We start from the raw sequence: 13,198 nt of genomic DNA, 5'->3' as shown, positions 1-13,198 counted from the left end.
GGGTTTTTTAAGTTGGAGTGGATTGTGGAGGAAGAATATTACTTTTTATACTATACTTTTCTGGAATGGTTTAAGTTTTGTCATATATGCATAGTATATACATTTATTAAAAACGCATACATACATAAATATTTGTAAGGGAATGGAAGGGCAGGAGATGCTCACCCAAACTAGCTCCAGGTTTCAGCCATCACTCATCCCTCCCTGCCCTGTGCTCTAGATCTGGGGTAACCCATTCATCAGCTGGGACCCAGAGGAATGAGGTGACATCAGTAAATTCACTGTGACAACTGAGAACCTGTGGCTCTCAAACATCATCATGGTGGAATTGTGGGGATCAGGGCTGGGGAAAGCTGGAGGGAGACTCCGTCTGCAAAGCACAGGCCAGGGGCAGTGCAGGGCAAACCCATCCTGTGGCGTCACTAAACACTTACTCCAGAGAGGAGCAAGATCACAGCTGGCCAATGTCTCCCGTAGAGACGGGAAATGGTGGGCAGAAAAGATGGCGGAGTCGCCGTCATGAGCAAAATTGGAAAGCCTTGAACTTAAGAGAAAAACCTAAACTGATGTGAAACCCAGAGTACTTGCCTCCCTCCCCTTCTGCCACTTAGCGTGGATGTGGATCATACCCTGGAAGGTCTCTCTGTGTATGTAACCAATGACAGTCGTGTCAGATATAACAAACCAATGCAGGTGACCAGCATCTGTAGACTGGACATCTTCTACTTCCCCTTTGATCAGCAGAACTGCACACTTACCTTTAGCTCTTTCCTCTACGCAGGTGAGTTGCAACGGAGTTTTGCGATGGGGCAAATGAGATCAACCAGTGGGGCAGCAAAAAAGCATACATAGGCAAAGCCATTTTTTTAAAATACATAAAAATGGACAGTGAAGTATTTGTTCACTGGAATATGTGGATGGTGGGAAGGGGGAGCTGAGCTGAGTAGGGAGTAACGCTTTCTGAGGAAGCCCAGAATAAAAAAGGAGGGAACTGAGTAGCAAGGAAATCATTTTATTGGGCAATTTGGAAAAAGTAGCTTTCTAATCCGTTGTCCTAAGTCCTGCACAGAGTAAGCGTTCAGTGGATGTGTGTTGAATGAATGCGTGTCACCCCTGCAGTGGACAACACATATTGAATGAACGTCTGTCACTCCTGCAGTGGACAACATGTGTTGAATGCATGTCTGTCTCCCCTGCAGTGGACAACGTGTGCTGAATGAATGTCTGTCTCCCCTGTAGTGGACAATATGTGTTGAATGAATGTGTGTCTCCCCTGCAGTGGACAACATGTGTTTCATGAATGTCTGTCTCCCATGCAGTGGACAACATGTGTTGAATAAACATCCGTTACTCCTGCAATGGACGACGTGTTGAATGAACATCTGTCTCCCCTGCAGTGGATAATATGTGTTAAATGAACATCTGTCTCCCCTGCAGTGGACAACATGTTGCTAGGCATGGACAAGGAAGTGTATGAGATAGCAGACACTTCATGTGACATTATCTGCACACAAAGGGGAGTGGGTGCTCACTGGGCATCAACAAGGCCACCCCGAAGATGTCCGTGGGCTCCAGCCTTTTTGACCAGATCATGTTCTATGTGAGCCCAGAGGTTCTTGCATTACCATATGCCCCACACACACCTCTCTCTCTGGACCCCCCTGAGTCCCAGACCACAGCCTCTGGCTTCTTGTCCCAAGGCTAGAAAGACCGTGGGTACCATAGCCCTGAGAGCCTTCCTCTCTCCTGAGTCCCCCAAACTATCCTCCCCTTTCTGGGCCTGCTAGCTTTGGCCTAGGTTCTAGGTTTTCTTTGGTGGGTATGGGTGAGTCTTGTTAGTCGTATGAAGGCCGCTCCTCATCCAGCCCTGGAAAGAACCCCTGGTGGAGTGAGGACACCCAGGAAGGAGGGACCAGAACCATCCCTCAGTCTCCCTTCAGGCCTAGCTTCACCTGGTTCTCTGCTCTCCTCACCAGGTGGCCATCAGGCGCAGGCCCATCCTCTGTGTCATAAACCTTCTGGTGCCCAGTGGCTTTCTGATAGCCATCCATGCCCTCAGCTTCTACCTGCTGGCAGAGAGAGAGAATCGGGCCCCATTCAAGATAACTCCTCTGCTAGGCTACAACATCTTCCTGCTCATGATGGATAAACTAGTCCCTGCTAGTGGCACCCTATTCATCAGTATGCCCCCTCCCACTGTTGGAAAATAAAAAAAAAAAAGGAGGCAGGTGGGCAGGGGAACTGGCAAGGCAGCTGAGGCAGAAGGGAGAAGAAGGCATCCTTAGAAAGTGTTTGCTGTGTGTAAGAGAAAAAAGTGGGGCTCAGTGGTGCCTCTGGACCCGCCTAACTCAGTGTGTGCCTTATCCTCACCCTACGTGTCTACTTTTCCCTGTGTCTGCCCCTGATGGTGGTCAGCCTGCTGGAGACGATCTTCATCACCTACCTGCTGCATGTGGCCACCACCCAGCCCCCACCCTTGCCTCAGTGGCTCCATTCCCTTCTGCTGCACTGCACCAGCCCCAGGAAGTGCTGCCTCACTGAGCTTTGGAAAGAGAACATGGGACAGGGCCTCACCTTCACCTACCTGCGGTAAAGGAAGTTGGCACTGCCCACACTCCCTCTTTGTACCTGGCCCAATTCCCCAAACCCCCACTTCACCTGTCCTCTCTCCTTGCCACTTCATGGCTAAGTCTCTGCCGTCTCCACAGGTCTGAAGGAGTCAGGGGAATTGGTAGGGAATAAGCTGGGACCCAAAGAGACAGAGCTCATGGGGGGCTCAGGATTGACAAGGGCCCAGTTAGTTGACCTGTGGATGCATTTCAGCCACATGATGGGGACCCTGCTCTTCTGCCTCTACCAGCTCTTCCTGGCCTCGTCCATCATCACGGTCATCATCCTCTGGAACACCTATGAGTTCTAATTGTGCAAGAGCACCCCTGGACTTCAGTTTTTCTTGGCCTCAGTTGACTACCCTGACCCCAGCCCTTTGTGCCAACGTGCATGCACAGCCCCAGACACACCCATGACCCTGCTCCAGCTCTCCCTGTGCTCAATAGAACCACTACCAACTGTCCTAGAAATGAGACTATATTTCTAAAATGAATTTAGAATATACATGTTTACCTTAGAAATATAATTTTTTACTGGAAAAGGAAGACTTTATAATAAATTATTACAAACATTAACCCAAAAGTAACTCTTGATATTACTTGTGTAAAAAAAAAAAAAAACCTGTTGCCTTCGAGTCAATTCCTACTCATAACGACCCTAAAGGACAGAATAGAACTGCCGCATAGAGTTTCCTAGGAGTGCCTGGTGGATTCAAACTGCCAACCTTTTGGTTAGCAGCCGTAGCACTTAACCACTATACCACCCGGATTTCCATTACTGGTGTAGAGGGAAGGAAATAAACCTTTTCTTTTTTAATAGGCTTACACATTTATTTGGGGCCCTGGTAAAGCAGTGGTTAAGTGTTTGGGTGCTAACCAAAAGGTCAGTGGTTCAAATTTACCAGCTGCTCCTTGGAAACCCTAGGGGGCAGATCTACTCTGCCCTATAGGGTCCCTAGGAGGCAGAAACGACTCAAGGACACTGGGTTTTTTAACATATTTATTTATTCTTTTGACAAATATTTATTGAGCACCTACCTGTGCTAGGCACTCTTCTGGGAGCTGAGGATATAGCTGTGAACCAAACCGACAAGAATCTCAACCCTCCAGAAGCTTATATTCTAATAGGGGTGGAGAGACTGACAATAAGGAAGACAAGTAAATAAAACATTAACAAAACTGTTGCCGTGGTATCAATTCCAACTCTTGGTGACCCCACTTGTGCAAAGTAGAACTGCTCCATAGGGTTTTCAAGGCTATGACCTTTCAGAAGCAGATCACCAGGCCTTTCTTCTGAGATACCTCTGAGTGGGTTTGAACCACCAACCTTTTGGTGCCCCATTCAAGGTAACTCTTGAATTTGCACCACCCGGGAACACAGTGTGTGCTAAGTACCAAGGAGAAAATTCAAAGTGGAGGAAGAGGGGAATAGGGAAGGGGGAGAGGGGCTTGCAAATTTAGGTAGGGTGGACTGGAACGGGCTCATTATAACTTCCCGCAGGGCTGGCCCTGATGGTTATTCCCCAACCCACTGGGAAGGTGGAGTCTGTTGTGAAACAGCCTTTCACAAGAGGCTCAGTGGTTAGGTGACTTGCCTGAGGTCATAGGGCTCTTGCTCTTTTTAGTTCTTTTTTCAGGTATTCATTTAAATATCAATGCCTGCTGAGCGCAGGTGATAGATAGCACGTGCAAACGACACTGGCTGAGCCCTGTGGCAGACTTGAGGATGAATACTACACAAGCTACAAGAGCTCATAGCCCGGCTGGAGAAATAAAATATGTTTATTAAATAATTTCAGTCAAACATAGAACCATGCTTTTAAAGTTTTATTGAATGCCATAAAAGAGAAACTGCAATAAAATTCATGGAGCAAAGGCTGCTTCTAGCTGGAGCAATGGTTCTCAATCCTGGCTGCTCATTATTAGAATCATTGGAGGAGCTTCTAAAATAATACTAATGCCCAGGCCTCACTCCAATTAAATTGGAATCTTTGGTGTGGGCCGCAGCTTTGGTATATTTGAAAGCTCCTCATGAGATTCTGATATGCAGCCAGAGTTGGAACCATGGATGGTAGGAGAGTTTCATGCGGAGGAGGAGGCAGTGTTTGGCTTGGGCTTTGAAGGATGACTAGTATGTGAACAAATGGAGGAGTGTGAGGCTTGCAGAGATTGACTGGTCACAACAGACCTCTGGGGTGAAGGACGTGGCGGCAGAGCCACAGCAGACTCAGCGTCAGGGGACGCGGGGACGCAGGTGTTCGTGCACCGCCAGTTGAGATGGTGTATCTAGGCAGACTCACAACACACGCGGCCTCGTGGTGTTCAGGTGGCAGTGTCCAGACAATCTCTTACACTCGTTTCCCAGAAATAACCCCACCACAGAATATAAAATGGTGCAGCCACTTTGGAAAACAATTTGGCAGCCCCTCAAAAGATTAAACAGAGTTACCGTAGGATCCAGCAATTCCATTCCTAGGCACATACCCGAGGGATATGCAAGCATGTGTCCACATAAAAACTTGCACATAAATGCTCATGGCAGCACTCTTCCTAATAGCCCAAAAGCAGGAACAACCCAAATGTTCACCAACGGATGAACGGTCAGCCGTAAAAAGGAATGGAGTCCTGCGACATGCTACAGCCTGGGTGAACCTTGAAAACGTCAAGCTGCGGGAAAGGTGCCAGTCTCCAAAGACCACTCACTATATGACTCCATCCATACGCAAGTCCCGAATAGGGAAATCTACAGAGACGAAGTACATTAGTGGTTGCTTAGGGCTGAAGGGGTAGGGGCATAGGGGAGTGATAGCTAAGGGTACAAGAGAGTTCTTTTTAGGTTGATGAAAATGTTCTAAAATTGCCTGAGGTGATGGTTGCGCCTATCTGTGAATACATTAAAAGCCACTGAGTTGTATACTTTAAATGGGTGAACTTTATGGTATACAAATTGTTATCTCCACAAAGCTGCTAAGCAATAACAAGAAAAGAAATAATCCCATCACAAAATTCTCTCTGCCCATCACTTCCCTCCTCTTACAGATCTCCATTCTGCTGCTCCCCTACTGCCATCTCCCCAGGTATGTGAACCCCGGCTCCTTGCATTCAACTTTCTTCAATGTCTGCCCTGGACCTCCTCCACCATCTGATGACTCCCCTTGGCCTCACTAGCTTCCTCGATTTTGACATCACCCCAGCTTCAGGTCAGCTTCCGCTACCTCTAACTATAGGAAACCCTCCCCACCCAGCCCAGCTCGGGGCTCCCTGACAGGACATGGAGGTTCAGACATTTTACCTGAGACAATCGTTCTGAGCCTTCACCTATTTCTCATGGGGCTGTGGAGTGGGAGGAGTGCAGTGGATGACAGTGTCCCTGCTTCACTCTCTACAAGATGTCGACACAGGGCTGGATAGCTGATAACCCCTGCTGGTCAGCTGGCAGGTGGAGCTGTACACACAGCATACCATCATACTTAAATGATGGGGTCTTGAAAGCCTGTGAGCGGCCATCTAAGATACTCCACTGATCTCACCCCGTCTGGAGCAAGGGAGAATGAAGAAAACCAAAGACACAAGGGAAAGATTTGTCCAAATGACTGATGGACCACAAGTACTACAACCTCCACCAGACTGAGTCCAGCCCAACTAGATGGTGCCCGGCTACCACCACCAACTGCTCTGACAGGGATCACAATAGAGGGTCCCAGACAGAGCTGGAGAAAAATGTAGAACAAAATTCAAACTCACACAAAAAAAGACCAGACTTACTGGTCTGACAGAGACTGGAGAAACCCTGAGAGTATGGCCCCTGGACTCCCTTTTAGCTCAGTAATGAAGTCACTCCTGAGGTTCACCCTTCAGCCAAAGATTAGACAAGACCATAAAACAAAACGAGATGAAAAGGGACACCAGCCCGGGCGCAAGGACTAGGAGGCAGGAGGGGATAAGAAAGCTGGTCATAGGGAACCCAAGGTCGAGAAGGGAGAGTATTGACGCGTTGTGGGGTTGGAAACCAATGTCACAAAACAATAGGAGTACTAAATGTTTAATAAGAAGCTAGTTTGTTCTGTAAACCTTCATCTAAAGTGTAAAAAAAAAGATTACAGCCTAGAAAACCCTATAGGGCAGTTCTGACCTGTCACGTGGTGTCACTATGCGTTGAAATCGACTCCACGGCACCTAACAACAGCAACCACACATTCTTCTGTATTGTTCCCATATTTTATAAGAAGGCAACTTTAAAGTGTTACTTGTACAATTGTTAAAACAATAAAAAAAATAGTAAAACATTTCACAAAGTGCTTTAAAAAAAAGAGAGATTTAGTAAGTGATGGGTGGATTCTTAATATGCATCTGCATATTAATAAAGCTATATAAGTAAGTGATATGAATGCCCAGTTGAAAACTACTGGCCTAGTAGATACTAGATTCAAATTGAACTAAAAATGCAACCGAGTCAACATTTAACCCTTTGGCGACCGAATTATTTTCTGCTTTGAACTTGTTGTTGATACCTTGTGTTTTCATGAATGGAAGCATGCTGAATCCCTGAGTGTGGCTGAATTTTTGGTAGGTAGCATGGATTTTTTTTTTCTTCCCCCTCCCACAAACCTACCCTAAGTATTTAGTGGTAAATACGAAGTATCAATTATACCTCAGAGTCCCAGCCGGGGTCTATTGTTACATACATGTAACAAATAAAAATTTTCAAAATTTCTATTTTTCTTACCAAAAATTCAGACATCTCATACGATATCCTATAAACAACAGTAATTTGTGGCACACGCCCATTTCTTCAGTTTCGAACAGTCATAAGGGCCCCTGCCTTGCCCCAGCACACACTGTCAGTGGTACGGCAGCTTCCCAATAAACCCCAGAGGCTGAAAAATTCATGGTCGCTATATGTACCGCTAGGCACAAAAGGTGAAAAAATAGTATCTGAAATCACAACCAAAGCCTCCAACCACACAACCAGAGTTCTGCTGCCCTCTCCTGGGAGGCCTGTACCCCATGACAGTTCTGGCAAAGGAGAGAGAGAACATGTGCAAAACTTCTAGACTTCCTTTTCTGTTTGTTCCTCCCTCCCTCCCTCCCTTCCTTCCATTTATTCTTGCTTGCTTTCCATCTTTCTTTTTTAAATTTTCTAATTGAAAATGATTTAAAACATACATAAAAGCTGCAAAAAATAGTACAAGAGCTCCTGTGTATTCCTCACCCAGCTTTTCCAGTTGGATTTCTAAATCATTTGAGATTAAGTTGCAGAACTGATGACACATTAACCCTTAATTTTCAGTGTATATTTTCCAAAAATGAGGACACTCTCCTATATAACCAGAGAACGACCATCAAAATCAGAAAACTAACATCAATCCAATATTACCATCTAATCTACAGACAATGTTCCGCTGCTATTCATAAGGTTTCCACCGGTAAATTTTTTCAGAAGTAGACCACGCCAGGTCCTTCCTCCTAGTCTGTCTTAGTCTGGAAGCTCAGCTGAAACCTGTCCACTATGGGTGACCCTGCTAATATTTGAATACGGTGGCACAGCTTCCAGTATCACAGCAACACACAAGTCCCCACAGCACGACAAACTGACAGACACGTGGAGGGAAGAAGTACAGCCAGAATTCTCCTTAGATGCAGGAATGGCGAGACTTCGTCTCACATACTTTGGACATGTTATCAGGAGGGATCACTCCCTGGAGAAGGACATCATGCTTGGTAAAGTGAAGCATCATCAAAAAAGAGGAAGATCCTCAACAAGATGGACTGACACAGTGGCTGCAACAATGGGCTTAAATATAGCAACAATTGTGAGGATGGCGCAGGACAAGGCAACTTTTCGTTCTGTTGTACATAGGGTCGCTATGAGCCGTAACCGACTCGACAGCACCTAACAACAGCAATCTACAGACCTGATTCAAATTTTGCCAATTGTCCCAATAATGTCTTTTAGAGGTTCAGGATCCAGTCCAGTCATCGTGCTGCATTTGGTTATCGTATCTCTTCCATGTTTTTCTCATCTTTCATGGCCCCGACATTTTTTAAGAGTACAGACCAGTTATTTTGTAGACTGTCCCTCAGTTTGGATTGTCTAATGTTACTCATAATTTACGCACTTTTGGGAGGAATACCCCACAAATGCTGCCAGATCCTCTCGGTGCATCATGGTGACTTAGGAGTTAAAACTGGAGTCATTATTCCCTGTCCTTGAGTATAAAGAATGTGACCCAGCTGGAGCTGGACTCACAAGGACACATCAACTGGGCTCTGAGGTATAAAAACAATACCTAAGATAATCTTGGAAAACATCTTTTAGGGAATCTTCTACATAAACTAATACTTAGAGAAATCACAAAAGCCCAACATATTTTCCACTTGTATCTTCTTCTGTTACCGCTTAGCAAATAGTAAGATTTGTTGGACCAATGAAGACCGAAATTTGTACCAATAATTATTAAGAAAGACAATTCAAAACATTGAATCACGATGATTTAGCAGTCTTCAGCCAATCTGTGAAAAAGTGAAGCTTTCAATGATTTTACCCATTTGTAATGTCAATATATACGGATGATTCTGTAACATTCCTCCGGCTTGTCCATTTCCCACTCTTGCCTCTTTGAACATACGCCGAATAAAATCTTTCTTTTTGCTTTACTCTAACTTTACGATTTTACCCTAGGACAACAGGAAGTGCACAATGTCCATTTGTCCCTTTACTATTGATGTTAACTGTTGTCACTTGGTTAAAATCATGCCTGTTAGGTTTTACCACTGTGAAGGTGATTAGTAAGTATGGCATATTTATTGATTAGCGAATAAGTATTTCGTGGATAGATACTTTGAGACTTTGTAATTACCCTGTTCCACATCAAACTTTTGTCCACTGGTTTTAGCATCCTTTGATGGTTTGGGTATCTATTATTCTATGGTCTTTGAATCAATTATTCTGTGATCTTTGTTGTGTTGTTGGCTGTTGTCAAGTTGACTCCTACCCATGGTGATCTTACGTATAGCAGAATGAACATTGCCTCATCCTGCATCATCCTCACAATTATCAGCATGCTCAAGTCCATCCATCTTTCGGAGGGTCTCCCTCACCCTCACTGGTCCTCTATTTCACCAAACATGATGTCCTCCTCTGGCAATTGACGTGTCCAAAGCAAGTCAGCTGGACAATGTTCTGTTGTGATCCATAAAGTTTTCATTGGCTAATTTTCAAGAGTAGATCACCAAGACTTTCTTCCTAGTCTGTCTTAGTCTAGAAGTTTCGTTGAAACCTGTCCCCCATGGGTGACTCTGCTGGTATTTGAAACACTGGTTGCATAGATTCCAGCATCATAGTAACACACAAGCCAGCACAGTATGACAAACTGACAGATGAGTGGTGGTCTATGGCCTTTACAAAATGGTGATTTTCTAATTTCATTATGCCTTCTACACTTATTCATCAGCATTCTAACGTAAGCTAGAGCTTTCCCTTCTCTTTTATTCATTCATTTGTGCACACATATCAGTACAGATTCATGGATTCCCATTTTACTTGAAGGGTTACAATCCATTATCATCAATATTTATTTTGATGCTCAAATTGTTTGGACTTACTGTGGACCAACAAAGAAGACAGCACTAGTTGGCGATGTGGCAATGACAGGAAACTGGGGGAAAGTGGCCATCTCATTGGCCAATGCTTTTCAGCCAAACCACCAGGAACACACCTGTAATCATGCAAGCTGGCTTTGTTACTCATTGCAGCAAGGGAGAACACACACCATGTGGAACTATGTCATGTCTCAGTAAGAGAGGGTTAGAAAGAACCTATTATAGGATCTGGGCTTTGGTCGAGTGATTTGGGAGGACCTAAGGAAGTGGGAGTTTGTACTGTAAGAAACTGGGGTCTACTCTATGATTAGGTAAAGAAGTAACCATCACTCATTTAGCAAGGGAGGGGACTGTTTGGTATTTTGGGGGTTGTTTGTGCTTTGACAAAATTATGCAGTGACTTGTTTTGTCTCATTTTATCATGGCCTCAGGGTACTGATGTCTGAAGCTGGTATTTTGTAAAATTGTTTCTGTCCAACAGGAGGACAAAATGACCTGGCTGTCAGTGTCTGATCAGTTCTGGACTTCAGAGATGTTCTGGACATTGGAGACATTCTGGTCATCAGAGATTTTTTCCCCCTCACTTTCTTACATTGTAGCTTTCAAATCTTCAAAATCAATATAAAACTTGGCAGAATCAAACGTGGACAACATACATTAGGAAAGCAGATTTCAAAAACATTCAGAAAAAGATTCTGGTTTCCTAACTAAAGACTCCAATAATATAGGAGAAAAATTAGGTAATGTGACCACTAATTATTCCAGTTGGGATTAAAAGGAAAATAATAACCCAGTGTGCCCATGGGGGAGTTTGAATTTGTAAAGGCCTCTCAACCATTCATGAATTCAAAGTCCGAAGTAGACCTCATTGGAGGAAATATTCCTCCATGTCACCATTTCTGAGGATGAGGGAGCTGGTAAATAGGTTGTTCTAGTTCACCCGTCTATCAGTTTGTCCTACTGTGGTGGCTTGCGTGTTGCTGTGATGCTGGAAGCTATGCCACCAATGTTTCAGATACCAGCAGGGTCACCCATGGGGGATAGGTTTCAATGAAACTTCTAAACTAAGACAGACTAGGAAGAAAGTCCTCGAGATCTACTTCTGAAAATTAGCCAGTGAAAACCTTATGGATCACAACAGAACTTTGTCCAACTCACTTGCTTTGAACATGTCTTCAGGAGGGAACAATTGCTGAAGGCGGATATCATGTTTGGTGAATTCGAGGGCCAGCGAGGGCAAGGGAGATACTCAGTGAGCTGGATTGGCACAATATCCTTAATGATGGATTCCAACATGGCAGCGATTGTTGGGGTGCTGCACAATCACTCTGAGGATGGGACAAGGTTTCGTTCCGCTGTACATCAGGTCGCCAGGAGTCACAGGCAGCTACCTATCTGCCTACTAGTGCACAGTGCCTATTGCTATGTTAATGAGACCTAAACAGTATTCCATTTGGCATAGTGATGAAGAGCTCGGCTGCTAACCAAAAGGTCAGTAGTTCAAATCCATCAGCCACTCCTTGGAAACCCTATGGGGCAGTTCTACTCTGTCCTATAGGGTCGCTTTGAGTCAGAATCAACTAGACAGCAAGGGGTTTAACGGGTTTATCCAACCCTACCAGGGAGGAGGTCAGTGGAAGTGAGGGAAGGAGATTTACCTAAGTACTCTCTACAGGCACTTGGGATGTGCATTCCCCAAACTAAGAAGGAAAAGATTTTTTTGGTCTTTCTACCTGGAAGCTATACCATTTACTCTACTCTGTGTCCAGAATTTGATTCTCTCATGACAAGAAATCCATGCTTTATATAATCTTGTTTTTTTCTGGCTTAAAAATTATTTGTAATTTTTTTCTTAGTAAAGTACTTTTCAGAAGTCCAACTTGTCCCAGCTGTCAAAAAGGGAAATTAATTTTTCCCATCACACTAGGTTGTGGTTATGATGGATAGAAGTGCGTATGGAGGAGGAGAGAAGTTGGAGGTAATATTGAGATTGAGGACTATAACACTAATATCTATTTTAAAAGACAAGTTTCAGAAAAGGCAAAATCATTATTGTACTCATGATATGAGAATATCAGGCAAATGTTATGGCTAGTTCAAAGGAAAAGTCAGAGAAGCTTACATTTACAAATGGAGTAAAGAAATGTGGAGAAGAATTGCAAATGAAGACAAAACTGGGTTTTCCAGGGGTGAGAGGAAGTTAATTAAATCTCCACCACACCAGACAGAATTCAGATACCTATCAGTTACCTACAACTTTCAAAGAGTTGCAAAATAGGTCAAAGACAATAAACAGGGCTAGAATCTGATAGCCCTGAAGGGTGTGCTATAGATAATGAATAGTTTTCCATTGAAACACAAAATTTTTCTACAGCTAACATTTATTGATTGCATACTTTTTGTCAGGCTCTGTCCTAAGTGCTTCACAAACTTATCTTATTTAATCATCACAATAACCTAGAGTTGATGTTAGATGCTATGGAGTCAGCTCCAACTCATAGCAACCCTACGCACAACAGAATGAAACACTGCCAGGTCCTGCGCCATCCTCACAACAGTTGCTATATTTAAGCCCATTGTTGCAGCCACTGTGTCAATCCATCTTCTTGAGGGTCTTCCTCTTTCTCGCTGACCCTCTACCAAGCTTGATGTCTTTCTCCAGGGATAGGTCCCTCCTGATAACATGTCAAAAGTACACAAGACCAAGTCCCGCCATCCTCGTTTCCAAGGAGCACTCTGGCTGTATTTCTTCCAAGACAGACTTGTTCGTCCTTCTAGCAGTCCACGGTGTATTCAATACGCTTCGCCAACACCATAATTCAAAGGCATCAATTCCTCTTCGGTCTTCCTTTCTCATTGTCCAGCTTTTGCATGCATATGAGGCGACTGAAAATACCATGGCTTGGGTCAGGCGAACCTCAGTCCTCAAAGTGACACCTTTGCTTTTCAACACTTTAATGAGGTCTTTTGCAGCAAATGTGCCCAAT

At 44.3% G+C, this 13,198-nt stretch overlaps 1 pseudogene; it reads left to right on the top strand.

The window, feature by feature from the left end:
* Nucleotides 1-2,920, top strand: part of LOC111821609 (5-hydroxytryptamine receptor 3C-like) — a 7,165-nt pseudogene extending 4,245 nt beyond the window's left edge.
* Nucleotides 2,921-13,198: the final 10,278 nt, after the last annotated feature.

This window comes from Trichechus manatus, unplaced genomic scaffold, assembly GCF_000243295.1.
Source record: "Trichechus manatus latirostris isolate Lorelei unplaced genomic scaffold, TriManLat1.0 scaffold00092, whole genome shotgun sequence".
In the NCBI taxonomy this organism is placed as follows: Eukaryota; Metazoa; Chordata; class Mammalia; order Sirenia; family Trichechidae; genus Trichechus; species Trichechus manatus.
The sequence above is the reverse complement of the archived record's forward strand: the minus strand, read 5'-3'. Positions and strand labels throughout refer to the sequence as shown.